The sequence below is a fragment of the Homalodisca vitripennis genome, chromosome 7 (assembly GCF_021130785.1).
Source record: "Homalodisca vitripennis isolate AUS2020 chromosome 7, UT_GWSS_2.1, whole genome shotgun sequence".
Taxonomy (NCBI): Eukaryota; Metazoa; Arthropoda; class Insecta; order Hemiptera; family Cicadellidae; genus Homalodisca; species Homalodisca vitripennis.
This window is the reverse complement of record NC_060213.1, coordinates 95,358,198-95,374,571: the sequence shown is the minus strand read 5'-3', so window position 1 is coordinate 95,374,571 and position 16,374 is coordinate 95,358,198.

The window sequence follows — 16,374 nt, the reverse complement described above, 5'->3', positions numbered from 1 at the left end:
AATGTAGGAATCGTTATTTCATCAATGTGGCTGGACCTCAGTGAACTTTGCATCGGTCAGTTCTCCGGTATTCCTGTAAAGCATTGTGAGCATGGATTTTGGTTCTGTGCTATCAGTAATTATTTGTAATGATTGTTAGGCTTAATAAATACCGTTGGAATACTTATGGCGATGGAGTATGATATTGGTAAGCCAACTTCGATTCCTAGTGTTACTATTAAGTTGGGCTGCGATGGTGCATACGCTCAGTGTTCTCTATACTTGTTCCAATGAGCAGGAGAGTTCAATGAGAACATGGGGCTTGGTCCAGCATACATCAACTCCTTTATAACAACAACTCTCATTGGAACAGTCCCCTTTCTTTTAAAAAAAAACACCATCAAAGAACGTTCGGTAGTATTGGAAACATCGGTTATAAATATGCAGATTACATATGTCTAAAATTCGAATTGTACAAACCTCCCCTTTATAAGTCGGTTATAAATATAAAAAGACCACATAATTATTATTAGTTTTGGTATTTTTTTAATATTTGATTATTTTTAAATCCGCAATAATGTACTAAAACAATACCACGTTGTACAACATAACGTAACTATTGCGCAAGCAATTTATCATATACCTTGGTAACAACACATCTCGACTGTTATAATTAGTACACAAGATAAGTTATAAGTACTATCAAGTAGACTGTTCCGGCCAATTTAAAAGTACCATTTATAGGTCTTCAAGAGATTACTTTAGATAAATGGTGGATTTAAAGACGTTTCGGCCTCTATCAAAATAAATATATCTCTTTTCTGAAGTGTTCTTTTTGAGATTTCCAAAATTCACAGTGATGTTTTATAAAACTTATTATCTAACTATTAATCCTCAATAATAACATTTTAGTAAGCAAATTCTTACTTTGATTCATATATTAGCATAAATGCAAACAATTGAGGGGTTTATGGAATACTATGAGGCAGCTCTGATATAAAAGTCCTTGTCTTTTTCCGTTCAAGCCTTCCTTTTTGACAAGATTGAACCAGTCATGACATTCCAATTATTCCAAATCCCTGAACGTTAAACGAAGGAATATGTATCAATTTTGTCGCAGAACCTGACAAGCAAACCTGATTTTGTGTTGCAAGTGATTACACTTTATATAGTTTTAAAAAGAAACTGTCATAAACTGCGTTTCTTAATTAATTTGCGAGTTTAATAAGGTAAGTACACATTTTACCATCACTAGCTGAGCGAATGGAGACATCTAGAAATCAAGCAAATGGTATTCTCATTGATGGACAGTGTTAACTGTTAATTCTTCTATTTTAAATATTAGATTAATATTCTGCAAAAACACATGCAAACTCCAAGCAGCAAAGAATTGAATAATCGAAGCATTTCAAATCAGAGATATGAAATTAGAAAATCAGTACTGCTAACTAGTAAGGTTATCATATAACAAGTAATCCAATATTAAAAGGAAACTGAAGCCTGCACAGGGTTTAGAGTTGAAAAGTTTATTTGTTATTTGGTTGGATATAATAGAGGAAGCCATACATTGGAAAAACATAACCGTTAAATTCCAAGGTGGCACACTCTTTTTTAATAAATGTACAAAAGTGAAAATAAATAGGCCAAGAAAGCAAATATTATAGACCTTTATAGGTTTTATAAAGACATAATAAGACCAACTGTTTTACCTAATTATGATAAAAGTGAATATCCGACGGCTGAAAAGATTACTAACAATTTTAAATAACCACTGGATATCACATTTCTACGTAGTTAACTCCCTAAAAATAACCCAGCCACTTAAAACTGGTTTTAATCTTTATTTTACATTTTTTAGACATTTGTAATGTTTGATTCGATCTCCTATCGTTAGTTTTTGTTATAACTTTTGTGGTGGATGGTCTCTTTACAGTAGACCATACATCACGTAAATTCAAGACAATATACAGGTGATTAGATAGCTATTCTTTAATCTATTTTATTTTTGTTGGAGCCCACGTTTGTTTAGGTTGTATTCTAGTGTTTTCTGAATACGAGAAATTACAAATTCTTTGGGTGGGTCAACTTCATGGTAGCTGCTCACCTATATGTAATTTCAGGAAAAACTATATGCCCACTTTTGTTTAGGCCGTAATATATCTTTTTATGATGTTAAAGTGTTAAATTCATTGGCGAGCCAACATCCAGTAAAGTTTGTTATTACTAAATTACTAAATTGTTACTATTATCGTAAATTACAAAATAAACATAAACTAATGAAAAGCTAACAAGCAGCATGCATTTTGTTTCGCAGTTACGTGATGGGTAGGCTTCTGTGAAGTTGGTCCACCCAAACTATTACGTAAATATTGCGTACAAAAATGCGACTTCCTCCATACCACTGTGATTATAATCCAATTGTATAGTTATGGGCCAAAGTAAAGAGAGAAGTTGCAGAAAATAACGAGGAAAACTAGCAGAATTGGATAAACCGCGATGAGAATATACAGGAAGCTGATTGCAGTAAGGAGGCCGAACACTTAGAATTGTTTTAAACTTAGCTGAGTGAAAGTAACCATAAACTCTGGGACAAAACAGGGGTTATCAAGTTTTGCTGACAGTTCACTTCATTGGTATGTACCTATTATATTTGGCAGGTTATCGATATGACGTACCATATGTTGTCACAATATAATGATAGAGCTAATGGGTAGTCACAACTGCCCGATATTAAGAAAGAATCATAACTAAACCCGGTTAAACTAAGGTAATTTTGTATGTAAATGTTATTAGACAAAATCTATAACCACACAATGTACATAATACAAACAAACTATGGCTTAAGGTTTGTTTATGCGTGGAGATCAAATACTGATAACAGTAAAATGTATACCAGATATAAAGTGTTAAATTTGGAGCAATATGAGAATTAGTCGGATAAACCCACATGTGCGTTCATATGTGTGGTGGCCAAATATATATATATATATATATATATATATATATATATATATATATATATATATATATATACTTGCATTAATAAAATTTTTATAAATGGCAATAAGCGAATTTAATTTCAATAAACATTGAATCGTAAACAGTAGTTGTTCCGCCGGGACTCGAACCCGGGTCTCTCACCTGCCGGGTGAATGTGCTATGAGAAGTATGTGACAGATACGGCCAAATACAATATAATAGAATCATAGAAAGTAAGGGCTCTGTGGTTTAATAGTAGCATATTCACCCGTCAAGTGATAGATCCTGGTTCGAGTCGAGTGATTCAATTATATATATATATATATATATATATATATATATATATATATATATATATATATATATATATATATATATATAAGTAAAATTAATTTTTATGAGTTAAAGATGATTTCTCAACATTTATTTAGCTGGAGTCAGTCCTCTTAACACAAGCATAACACAACATTTTAGATCTCAGAAAATTATTTGCTGGATTCAGTTTGGTTGATTATATTGTGAGCAATAACGGACCTCCATTTACTAGCTTTTAATTCAAGAACGTCCTTTATCAAATATGACATTAAACATTCATTGAATGGATCAATCAAATGGATTGTCGAAGAGCAGTCATAACCATTAAGTCTAAGCTTAAACACGATTTACAAGATGATACTGAAAGGATAACAACATTTCCATTCGTTTTCTGGACTACAAACAGCTCATATGTATTTTAGAACCCTTTTCTTTCCCTTCTCTACTCTTTCTGTTGTTTATTTTTGTATGTATTAATACCTCCCCAGATATCGAAGAGGATAGATTTAAATCCTCGAAACGTTGTATTATAACTTTTAGAACGATATCAAATGTCTAAAATGCTGTCATCTTTTCAAACCTGCATCATCAATAAAAAAAGATGGTACTGATATGAATTCAGCTTTAGCAACCATAATTGGTTGTTCAGTTATGGAAACACAATATGTTCTCATATGATTCCCCAGCACAGCTGTTTTTGAGTAACCAATTAAAATCTAGGTTAGATTAACACACCTAATGTAACAAATGTCAAACTGTGGTAGTGTTACAACTCGCATTCTGGCATTAGGCCAGCAAAGTTCCAGCTACATGTTATAGTTGTAAGGAAATATAGGTAGAAACTAAAGTGAAAAAAAAAAACAATTAAGTGCAGTCATATATGTAATTTTATTACGTTCTGGTTTGAAATGGAAGCTTCACGTAGACCAACTGATAGAACTGCAGAGTCATGTGGGATTAGAAGACAAATCATTATTCGGTCACATTGAAAATGATCAGACGGCAATAGCAACACCGCCGTCTGCTATTGCGAAATCTTGGTACAAGGTCACGATAGCGGCTGCTAGCTCGACTCCGAGCGGTGACGGAAATGGCCGAGACGAGCCGAGCGCGACGTCCTATCCCCGTTTTATTACAAACAATAACAAACTATTACTGTAGCTATGTCATTGACCCCGCGCACAAATGTAAAAATCTCATTACTTGTTGAAAACACACAACCAACTCCGACTTGACGTTATCCTTTACGAGATCGTAATCTCTTAATCAAACTGGAACTATAATGTAAAGTCTAGTTAAAACCTCTATAATATAGTTTCATGGTGTCGTATAATAATGGTTATGTTATATGTTACATTATACTTGATTACAAAATAACTCTAAATATTTTTATTGTGTTAACATATAGTATGAATAACCCGCAATATGCTTTGTTGGTTTTCACTTGATATTATGTTCCTACATTATAAGCTCAGTTGTTATGTAGTTTAGTTTTAAATTGTAAATCTTAGGACTTAACGGTGTTTTGAAAACCATCAAATAGATATATTGAAATTATTTACAAAAGTAATAGGAGTGGATTTCAGATATTGTACTACGATGCACTATAACTTAACTTTTTATACAGTTATGTTTGTAACACTGGATGTCTGACAACATCAGTCTATTTAAATAAACAATGCTTATTGGGTATGATCCTGTACCGTCACTTTATGCAACCTTTGCTTGGTCTGCCCAACATTGCTTCCTCGCTCTCAGTCTCAGTAGAGATGGAAATTGTCGTTGTTTAGCGGTAAAGCCTTGCGACGTTATATTCTAAAGTCCTATTACTATCAAAGTCTAGTATTCACTTTCCAGTATTTAAAATTTCACAACTTGAGCCAAGACAAGAATATTAAAGCATCTATAGCAGCAGCTATATTGTAAATGTTTCAAAGTTTAAACCAGCGTAATTTTTTAGAGACAACCTTTTGAGTTCCAATTTGCGCCATTGTACTCTATCAATAAGGGCCTTTAATTTGATGTAATACTCAACCTATGCTGTCATTTAAGATTTTCTTCTGGCTCCTTGCAGAACACCCCCCTGATATGACAAAACTATGATAGTTACCTCAAAAAGTATATTTATAGGTGCAGTAATGATGTACCCAGTTGTATTGCTTTACCTGTGATCATTCGGGAATTATCAAGCCCGTGCGGGACTTTATTTACACTCTGTATAAATCAAATGATTAGCAAACAATAACCTTTAATTTTTATTTCGATATATATTATAAATTTTTAAATTACACTTTAAATTATACCAGTCCTCAGTGCTTTTCAACCCAACTGTGACTTTAAAAGATTCACAGATCGGATACTTGTAGTCCGATTATGAAAGTTTAATACAAAATGTATACGGCATTACTGAGTTTTAACCTTTTATTTCATTGGTTTATGGGAGGTATGACTAAATTGCCTCAGGGAGCCATACAAAATTTATTTGGGGAAATGAGATTAAAATCTGGTGTATTTAATAGTGATCTGGTATCATAATAACTTAATCGGGTTGTTATGGAGTCAGACTACTTTCCTATCCAACTATTAAGTTTGCAATGTTCAAACAATATTAAAACAACGTGTTTCAACGAATTTGTTAACAATGTGTAACATATTTGGATACCTATTATGAGTAGAATGTTTTTGTTATATTTTCTGGGAAGATATAAAATTGTGGGTGACTTCTTTTTTAAAGAGGGATGGTTGTGAGAAAATACATATAAACTAGTAAAATCACATAATCATTTAGTAACAAATTTCAAGTTATGATTATATCTCGATCTTTAACGGTTGGGAGAAATACCCACTTTTTATACTGGGTTAAATTAAATATTACATATCCACAGTCAATTCAAGTGAACACTCCCCATGAAAAGGTATTTTTATTTGATTGGTTCTGTCAATTGTTTTAACCATGCAATTTATTGAATTCCCTAATCGCACAAGATCATATTACGTAAGGTTATTGTTACTGTTATGGATGATCAGGACAGTATTCATTCTCGCCAGGGCGGATACAGTTTGAAATAATTTAGTTTTTACAGCAACAGAATCCATTTAAATTTAATTTAATTAGGATAATTAATGTCATGGTATGTTGTAGACATCTATGATTTATCAGATTTTAACATATGTGAACTGATGAATTTCATCATAACCGTGATGCTATAGTGGAAATTTAGCCACCACACATTTGTTAAGGCAAAAGTATAATACTTTTTTTATTCATTGATTAGATATTATAATATACAAACTTAAAAAACATCAAAGCTTTTGTATCCGTACTAAAAAGGTATCTAAAAGAGGCCACCTTCCATTATTCCACGATCTGAAATATAGCCTGATTTTTTTTATTGTTAAGCATTATTTTTGTGTTATGAAACTTATTATAGTTTCACTATGTGAGGTAGGGATGTCACAAGTGGCTCGAATATCATGCAAACCCGGTGAGTAAACCGAAAACCTCGCGCGTTTAGGTGTGATAGAAGTCGCTGGCCTCTAAACACGAAAATTAGCTCCAAATGATTCTGAGATGACAGTGAGGATTCCTTTGTCTGTTTTATCACCCGGACACTCACGTGTCTTATACTCGTGTGTCATGGTGGAAGCAACCGTGATGGTAGTGCTGCATATTGAGTGTTTATAGTGTCGCTTGATAATTGCCCAAAAAAGTACTCGAAAGTATCAAAAAGTGTCAAGATCTTAATAGCAGGGCTTCTCTTGTTGGTTTGCAATGTTTCATTTAAGAAGCTGGCAGTAATTGGTGCTATGTACTTTTTGCTCATATTAAAAAGCCATTGCCATGAATACTATTTTTACAAGTTTCTTAGTGTATTTAGAAGACCTCTACACGTTCATAAAATTACCAGTTAATGAAATTATCACATAACAGATTTTCTTTGATTAACAAATTCACTCCCAGAGCATTTACAAGCTTATTATACTTGTCCTTGTTATTACTGCTTAGCCCAATACTAGACATGTGCTTGGGAGCTAAAATATTAATCTCGTATACTAATAACCTGAGTAGTGTTAATACCCACACGCTCTGACATGCTGACTGTGCTGTACAATCCAATACCAAAAACTGTGCTGCTTGGGAGTTGAAGTGTTAAGGTTGTTTCAACGTTTTAATTTTGAACCCTTCTATTGCCCAATTTTTGACCATTACAACCGCTTAACTATCTCTTTCTTTCTTCTTTATAGGGATAAATATGTTAAAAATCCGATGTATTATTTTTTTACAAAATATCTGGAAAATATCTACAAATATAGGACAAACTAAAGTAGTTTTTACTACGAAAAAACAAATTTTCCAATAGTATTAATAGAAATTTTAATATTAATACATATAAAAGCAATACGAAAAAAACAACTAAAGCAATTTGGTTTTTAGAGAAATTGGAACTTAAGTTGGAATTGTCGTCAATCCATGTACAATTACTATGAAACCCACAGTTTTCAATAGTATTAATATAAATGTTGTGTTTTTCTTTTATTAGGGAACTGAATAGCTTCATACTGATTCGATATATATTCATTTTTGTAATTAATTTAGGCCTTCTTTATACTACAATTCGCAGTCCAATATTAAACCTAATTGTTATTTCTCAATCCTTAAACTTTTATCAATCTAACGTCACTAGTAAACTTACCTAGCTGGTCAACTGAAACCCTCTCTTGTTGTTAACCTTATCAACATTTTCATCGGGTAAACCTAAACATCTTGTTAAAATACACTTCCAATCAACTTTGATCCTAAATGAATCTTGCAACGGGTAATTTGCAATTTTGCAATTGTAAGCCTAATTGCTGAACTATAAGTAAACTGCGAATTTGGATTACTCCGAAGTTCCTGAAGACCTGAGAGTAAAGAATCTCCCAACAAGTAAAGAGATTTAATAACTTACAAGTGATTTGTATATGTGTCCAAAAATATGAAATTCTTTTTCATCATTTACGAAATTCACTATCACCGTAGACATACATTTGCTCAGGTCTCTATAACATATACCATCGCATTTACAGGTCTTCTTAATACACTATAAAACTTTTAACAGTTATATTCATAGAATAAACTCCTTACTATCTACAAAAATTCTATAGAATCGATTACTGCAAGCTTTTTGGTCAATATTAGGAACAAGCTTTACGTCTTTCCTAATACAATATATTATAATGTTAAAGATGTTTGGGTAGAGTTGGTGTCCTTGCGGAACACCTGTGGCAGCACATGTTATAGTAGAGTACTCACCACTGCGCTGGTGGCGTGTTGCGTAAAGCCATTACAATAATTAATTAACAACTAAATATAAATGTTACACGGAACCGTGCTGTTACAATAAACCAGCGGAAACCGCTGACTTAGCCGTCTGCTTATTATATGAGCAAGCATCCATTATACACATAATAAGCAACGTATTCTCAATGTAATTTAATTAGTAACCATATAATGTATTTATCAATTTAACAGATCAATATAATCATGCAATTTCCTTCCTTAATTATCATTCAGGACTAAACCTAGTTAAACGTTATAATCGTCGTTACTGCCGTACTATTCATTAATCACGTAATTATTTATCCTTTCAAAAACTTGACAACTTTGCTATAAGAATATTATTTTGCAACACCTACCATAATTATATGTTCCACAACTCATTTATTACCAGATCTTTTAAATTGCACTCCGTATTCCAGCAAACAAAGTTACTAACGTATAAGCCACTGCTTCATCATAGCTATTAGAGGAAGACAACTGCAAGCGGATCTTTATATACCTCACAGGATCAGTAACTCAGGACACAAATACAAAAAAAATATATGTACTCAATCTAAATACGATAACATTGAACCATAATTTGCAAACTCATGAACTTGTTCAAACTCACATATCACAAAGTTTCCCCTCCACTCTTAAATCTTACAAACCTATACAGACAAAAAGTACGTATAGTGTAACCTAATCGGGCTAATTTTCAGGATAATTTCTGAGATCTCAATAATCCTAAAATCTCCTAATTTCCTACTTGACTGATTTATTTGTGAGAAAATAACAAAATAAATATTCTATAAATAAGACTCTACTTGAACTGATTTCAGTGTTCAAAATATCATTGTATCTATTCTACATATGGACAATATACCTGAATTAAATTATTTTGTAGTATAACCTACATTTTCAGTTTTACTATCCGCTTAGATCGTATAAACTTGTTTATCTCATTTTAAAATTTTCAACATAATCCGTAAAACAATAACTCTCCTCCAACATGTAAAACAAATAATTAAAATAAGGGAGATGTCAGATAATTTACAGGGTAGTTCTCCTTGTTAACAATATTTGAATTTAGATGTTTGTGAATCCTATTTGATCGTGGTTGCAAGCTTGCTATGAGCAATCACAGCCATCGATTATGACGTAAGGGATCGTAGTAAGTGAGTAAATAAATAAATAAATAATAAACAAAAATGCCTTTATTAATCCAGCGCTTCTCAGTACAATATTGCTTTTCAGAATTACTGTCGTCTAAAAAATAAAATAAATATAAAAATGACACAAACTTATCTAGGCCTAAGAGTAAATACAAGAAGTAAGATAACAAATAAATATACAACATCAATGCCTATACCAAAGATTTTTTTAACTTTTCTTGAAACTAGGGCATGATAACTTTTTAATGGGTTCAGGGAGGTCATTGTACATCTTTGGCCCAAAACAAGAAAAACTTGTTCTTCCCAATTCTAACTTAATTTTGGGAAAGTGAAGCACTCCACCATGGCGAGTGCTTCGCAGGAAAACCTCGTCTCGACACTGGAGCCGGTCAGTAAGGTACCCAGGCACTCCAAGTGTAAGGGCCTTCTGCACCATACAGCACGTCATTATCCTGCATACGGTCGCCATTGGGGCAAGTTTGGCAGCCTCGCGGTAAGCTGTCACATGGTCATATTTTTTCAAACAAAACACAAACCTAATGGCTGTGTTTTGCATTTTTTGGATCCTACCGCAGTCCCCCTTGGAGATACTATTTCCGTATGCAGGATAGCAATAATAGAAAACAGACAGGATAAGTGACTGTATGAGCTTAAGTTTGGCGGACTCTGGGAGAAAACTTCTGAACCTGTAAAGTCCCCTAAGTCTGTCCAGTGCTCGTTGACAAGTAAATGTTACATGGTCAGAAAATGTCAGATTGTTGTCTAACACGACCCCTAGAGTAGTTATCTTGTCACATACTGGTAACTCCTCATCTCCGAGCATCACACACAACCCACTACCAAGTAGCCGTTGTACAACGTGCTGAGAAGCTGTATGTAGGACACTGCACTTTCTTGAATTAATTTTCAGGCCGTTGTTTTCAGCCCATGCACATATGTTGTGCAGGTCATAATTTATATTGTTAACAGCTTCTTCCATCAAAATCTGCTTGTAAGACAGATGCAGCTGACAGTCATCTGCGTATAGATGGACTTTACAGTGTTGAAGATAATTGGGGAGGTCAGCTGTATAAAAATTGAACAAGATGGGCCCCAAACAGCTACCTTGAGGCACACCTCGCTCTTTAATGAGCGGATCCGAAGTCTCACTCCCAATTCTTGTGACTTGCTTTCTTCCTGTGAGAAATTACTTCATCCAATCTATAGCCAAGACATCAAATCCATAATAATGAAGCTTCGCTGCCATAAGTTCGTGAGAGATTGAGTCAAATGCTTGAGAGTAGTCAATAAGCACAATTGTACTACTTTTACCGTCATCTCTTGCATCAATTACGTCACTGAACAGGTTAACAAGTGCAGTGCATGTGCTATAGTTTTGTCGAAAACCAGACTGGAGTGCAGGTAGTATTTTAGTGTCGTTCTCAAACTTGCTTATTTGTCGGATTACTGTTTTTTCTATTAGTTTTGACATTGCTGGCAGAATAGAGATCGGTCTGAAATGCTGGGCAGTGGCAGGAGAAGCTACTTTTGGAAGTGGGAGCATAATGCATGTTTTCCATCTGCTTGGAAACGGCCCATTTGCCAGCGATGTATTCACGAAATGGGTGATTGCCCCTATAGCATACGGACTGACGGTCTTTATCATCATTATTGATATATCATCATGTCCCACTGCACGTGATTTCACTTCATTCATAACTTCCTTCACTTCCTCCTCAGTAACTGGTCTGAAACTAAAATTCTGTCTTGTGTTAGATAGACGGGTTTTGATTTAGTAAATCAAGTAGTCTATCGTCGATGTTATTTCCAGAACCCATTTCAGAAAGGAACTTATTCATGTCATTGGGCTTAAGACCGGAGGGGAAGTTCTTATTGGAATTTTGGCCTGCTATTCCACTTTGCTTAACGCAAGACCAGAAGTCTCTAGGGTTATCTGATGAAGCCAGCTTCTCAGAAAAGTAATCCTTTTTTGTTCGCCAGACCAACACATTTAACCTGTTTCTTATGTCCTTGTAATTATCCCAGTCTGAGTTTAGCCTAGTTTTCCAGTACTTTTTCCTCATCTTGTTCTTTGTTCTTGTCATACGCTTTATAATTTCATTTCGCCAAGGGGCTTTTTTCTTACTGACCTTTTTACATACCACAGGTGCATTTTGGTCAAATACATTCATAATGTTGTTTGTCAGGAACCTTTCTATATCATCTACATTGTCTATCTGTAAGGCACTCTCCCAGTTTATTTCAGCAATTTCTTGAAGTGCCTTTTCCTGATCAAACTTAGAAAAATCTCTATACCTTATAATGTGGTGCTCATTTTTCTCTCTTAAAAACTTCAAGGTACAGTAGACCAATTTATGATCAGTTATAACAATTCCCCTGTGGTCTTTCAGGCTAGACGCATCAAGAACACCAACCCTCTCAATTTTCGTACTGGTGGACTTATCCACAATTAAGTGATCAATCACCGTTGCTGAAGTAGATGTTACTCTAGTAGGCTCATTCCCTAATTGCACTGCATTAAGTTCATGTAAGAGCCGACGTAAATACTGGGTGTCATTCCTTTCTTTGGATAACAAATCAATGTTCATATCACCCATAAATACAGACATTCTGACTTCAATCGCTAAATCAATAAACAGCGAGCGCAATAGAGAGGTGAGACAAGTGTATCTAAGGCGAGGGGGCCTATAAGCAAAACATATCCCCAATTTCATCCCCTTTTGTCTTACAACTAAAGAGACGTAATCAATACCAGGGTCAACATGTTCCGCAAGGTAGTGCTGTTCGTATACCACGCCATCCTTGATATACACAGCAACACCACCACCCTCTGAGTCGGGCTGTGAACGGTCAGATCTAATCATTGTGTACCCTGGTATTATGTAAGTGTCTGAGGGGGTACCAGAGTGCAGCCATTTTTCTGTTACTCCAAAGATGTCAAAGCCAAAGTCATTTACTAGCGTACACATTTCAAAGAACCCAGTGTTTAGAGATCGCATGTTTAAGTGAGCTATTTTCAAACTACCTATACCCCCCTCCTCAGCTAGTTTCCCGAGTTTTGTGATTCATGGATGGCGTCACTCACAGCAGGATCACTATTCACTGCAATCTCATTCCCTGGAATGTAGCTGAGGTTAACATTGGCTGCAGCCTGGCCAGTGCTGCTCAGTAAGAGTTCCGCTGTTACATCTTCAAACAAGGAACCCAGACGCGACACACCTCTCCTGTTGAGGTGTATCCCATCGCGAGCAAGGTCCCTCCTGCCAACACAACAGTTTGCCTCAACAAACTCAACATTGAAGTTGAGACACATCAACTCTAACTGTTCGTTGAAGTCAAACAGTGATTTGTATGTGAGATCAAGTCTGATTAAAACACTGTTGAGGACAACCTTAGCTTGCGGAAACCTTGTCCTGGCAGTGAACAGCAGGTCTGCCATTGCGTGGAGAGCCTCACGTTTCCCGTGGCCCCCGTTGTAGCCAGGACCTCCCCTATACCCACGCTTTAGATTGTTAGTTCCTACATGAATATATATTAATGATAAACTTACATCTAAATATGTTAACAATCTTTTCTTTATATCTAATATCCTACCCCCTGGACAGCACTCAACATAAGCCCCCCTGTTCATACAGTTCCTGCTCGTGTGACGAAGAAGCGAGTCACCCAGCAACAACACGTCCCCGAAGTCGTCTATAAAGACGTTGCGTGCAGAGGAGTTCTCGTGACCAAGGGTCACAGAAGATGCCGAGGAAGGCAACTGCATCTCGTCTAAAACGTTGTCCGTGATATCATGAGTGCTGTAGTTGAGAGACTGTTCTCGGACTGGGTCTGGAAGTTGTACAGCTGCGTCACGCCCCAGACTCGTCCGCCACCGCTCCATATTCTTCGGCTCAGCCCTCAGACACCCAACGTCAGCTTCCAATACCTCAATGGAAGTCAGGAGACATCTTTTTTCTTCCATTAACCCCATTATCTTGTTTTCACTCTCTGCAAGAAGCCTGGCTGTGTCCATACTTTCAAGCTTACTTAAAGAGCCCTTCAACCTAAAGTTCTCCTCACGCATGCTTTCAAGAGCCGTAGTAAGCCGAGCCACTTCCTCTTCACACTGGTCCTGCAGCTCATTACAACGAACAGCCTTATCCTTATTACTGGTGTTGAGCTCATCACACTTGTGCTCGGCTAGATTCAGGTCTTCACTCACAGCATCCACTTTTTTTATATCAACATTTTCCTTAGCAAGCTCATTTAATTTGCTGAACAGTGTAACTACATGAGGAATAGGTTTCTCAGTAGCTTCTTCCCCAAAAGTGGCTGTGGATGGACCTAAGCTCGTTATATACCCTAGAGGCCAGGTCAATAACACAGTTGTCTATAAAGTATAGACCGTCAACAACATTCAGTAACTCACTGGATCTAGTCAGACGAGGCATTTTGACTAAAATAACTAAATCTATGAAAACTGATTAAAAATAAATAAATAAATAAATAATAAATAAATAAATTCAATAACTATCAGTTACTGTACAATTAATAAATTAACACTTAAACCAATACAATTACTGTTACAATTACTATACAATTACACAATTATTATTTAAACTATTATTAGTAACCCACTTATTTCAACTAAACTATTAATTAAGTTACAATGAAACTAATTAAAATAATACTGTATTGTGGATCAGTCGTTATATCTCTAAACTAAACGATGAAAGCTTCAATATTTTCATATGCAATGTCTAAGCAGGGATGTAGCGTGTGTAGCAGTGAACTATCTGAAGGCGCAACAGAAAAACTTCGCAGTGGGTGGGTGATCCAGTGCCTTTTCCTTGACAGAGGTTAGTTACAGGTTAGGTTGGTACTCTTGGTGAGGCGGAGTGGGGCGTGCGCCAGGTGATTGCGCAAAAACATGACTGCTGTTATCTCGCCGGCTTCCACTGTCCCTCTTGTCAGTTATCAGACACAATTCCACATATAGTTTTACTTACTGCAATGTCTGTGAGCAGCACTGCGGCGTCAAGTATGCCGCGCCAAGTCATTCGCTATATACTACTACGCAACATGAGTGCTAAAAACACTTGTAAACTGCCAAAACACAGTAAAAAACAAGGAGCTTCAAATTCAGCTAGCGTGCAAAGCAGACCAGGTCTGCCACCTCCCTTACTTATACTCACCACGATATGGCTGCCAGTTTCTTGTAGCTGCGTCTGCGTATATTTTATTTCTACTCGCGAGTTTTTTTTATGAATTTTATTAATATTTTAAGTGCTGGGTGGAATATTGCGTAATTTTATTAGGGAATTTCATATATTTCTAAAAGTATTATTCATTATTCTAAAGTGAAGGTTTTTTTCTGTTTACGAGATTATTAAATATGTGTTAAGATAAAGACTATAAATTTTAATAATGATATCGACACGAAAAAAAGTATAATTCAGGTTGAGTTTTGTAAGGAACTGAAATTAATAATTTAATGAAGATTGCAGTATGTATGTAATAATCGTTCTAGTGATGTAATGGTATGTTATTGTAACACCTTAACTTACGTTTTAAATATTTATTTATTTATTTTAACTGTATGGAAGCTACCGCTAATTAAAATAAAGCCATTTTTATGTATAAAAGAAAGACAGTTAAGTTTTGAAAGTAATGTAAAAATAGCATTTTTGAAACGTAAACTAAATTAAAATTGCTTTAAATATAATTTAAAGTGATTAGTAATCTAAAGAGACAAAAAACTAAGTTGAATTTGTTTTAGTCTGTCATTATAGTAATTCTTATAAATTCAGTTACGTATTATCCTTTTAATTCAAACGTATTATATATCCGTACAAAAATTATAACTAAATTTTAAACCAAAACGGAAAAAAACAATTTATATTTCAGGATTCCACAATTTCCTCGCCAAACTGGTAGTTTTATTAATTTAAACTGCTACCATTTTTAACGCGCTATCAAAGCTTGGCTCATAATTGGCCAAGTTGGCTAACTGTTATTGGATAACTTCAGATTTAGGGACTGCGCCGCAACTCGATACTTTATTAAAATACTTCGATGAGAGGAAGTTAAGTGAATACATACACCGACACAGGTTAACAGGGTATAGCTTTAATTGTTCTCAACTATTCAAGATATTACTATGTTTAAATGATTTCCCCCAATACCCGTTGCTAGTCATTATACATAACCTAATCGTATAATGACTTTACTTGGAGCCACAAAATTCTGTATCCTGCCGAGAACGAAAGGATTTGATATGGATTTGGAGATTCCTTCCCATATATTGAATGTTAAAACTTATGAACGTTGCTTACATACGTTCTTTAATCCACGAGAAGCTCTTTATAAATAGAATTAATATGAAATGTTAATGAAATATTGAATTCAAAAAAATTACTGTAACAAACATGTTAGATGACAGTATGACAGGTATATACTGCCCTTTCCATTATGATTACCATAAGACCAATTTAAAAATATTTTCTAATGCTCGATGAAATCCAATGGAGTGAGATGCACTGTCATCGAACTCAATGCTCCTCATAGAAAATGGAGCTTCATTCAAAGTTTCAAGTCTGTAGATACTTTGTTTTTGAGGTCTTTGCCAGATAGACAGACAGACAG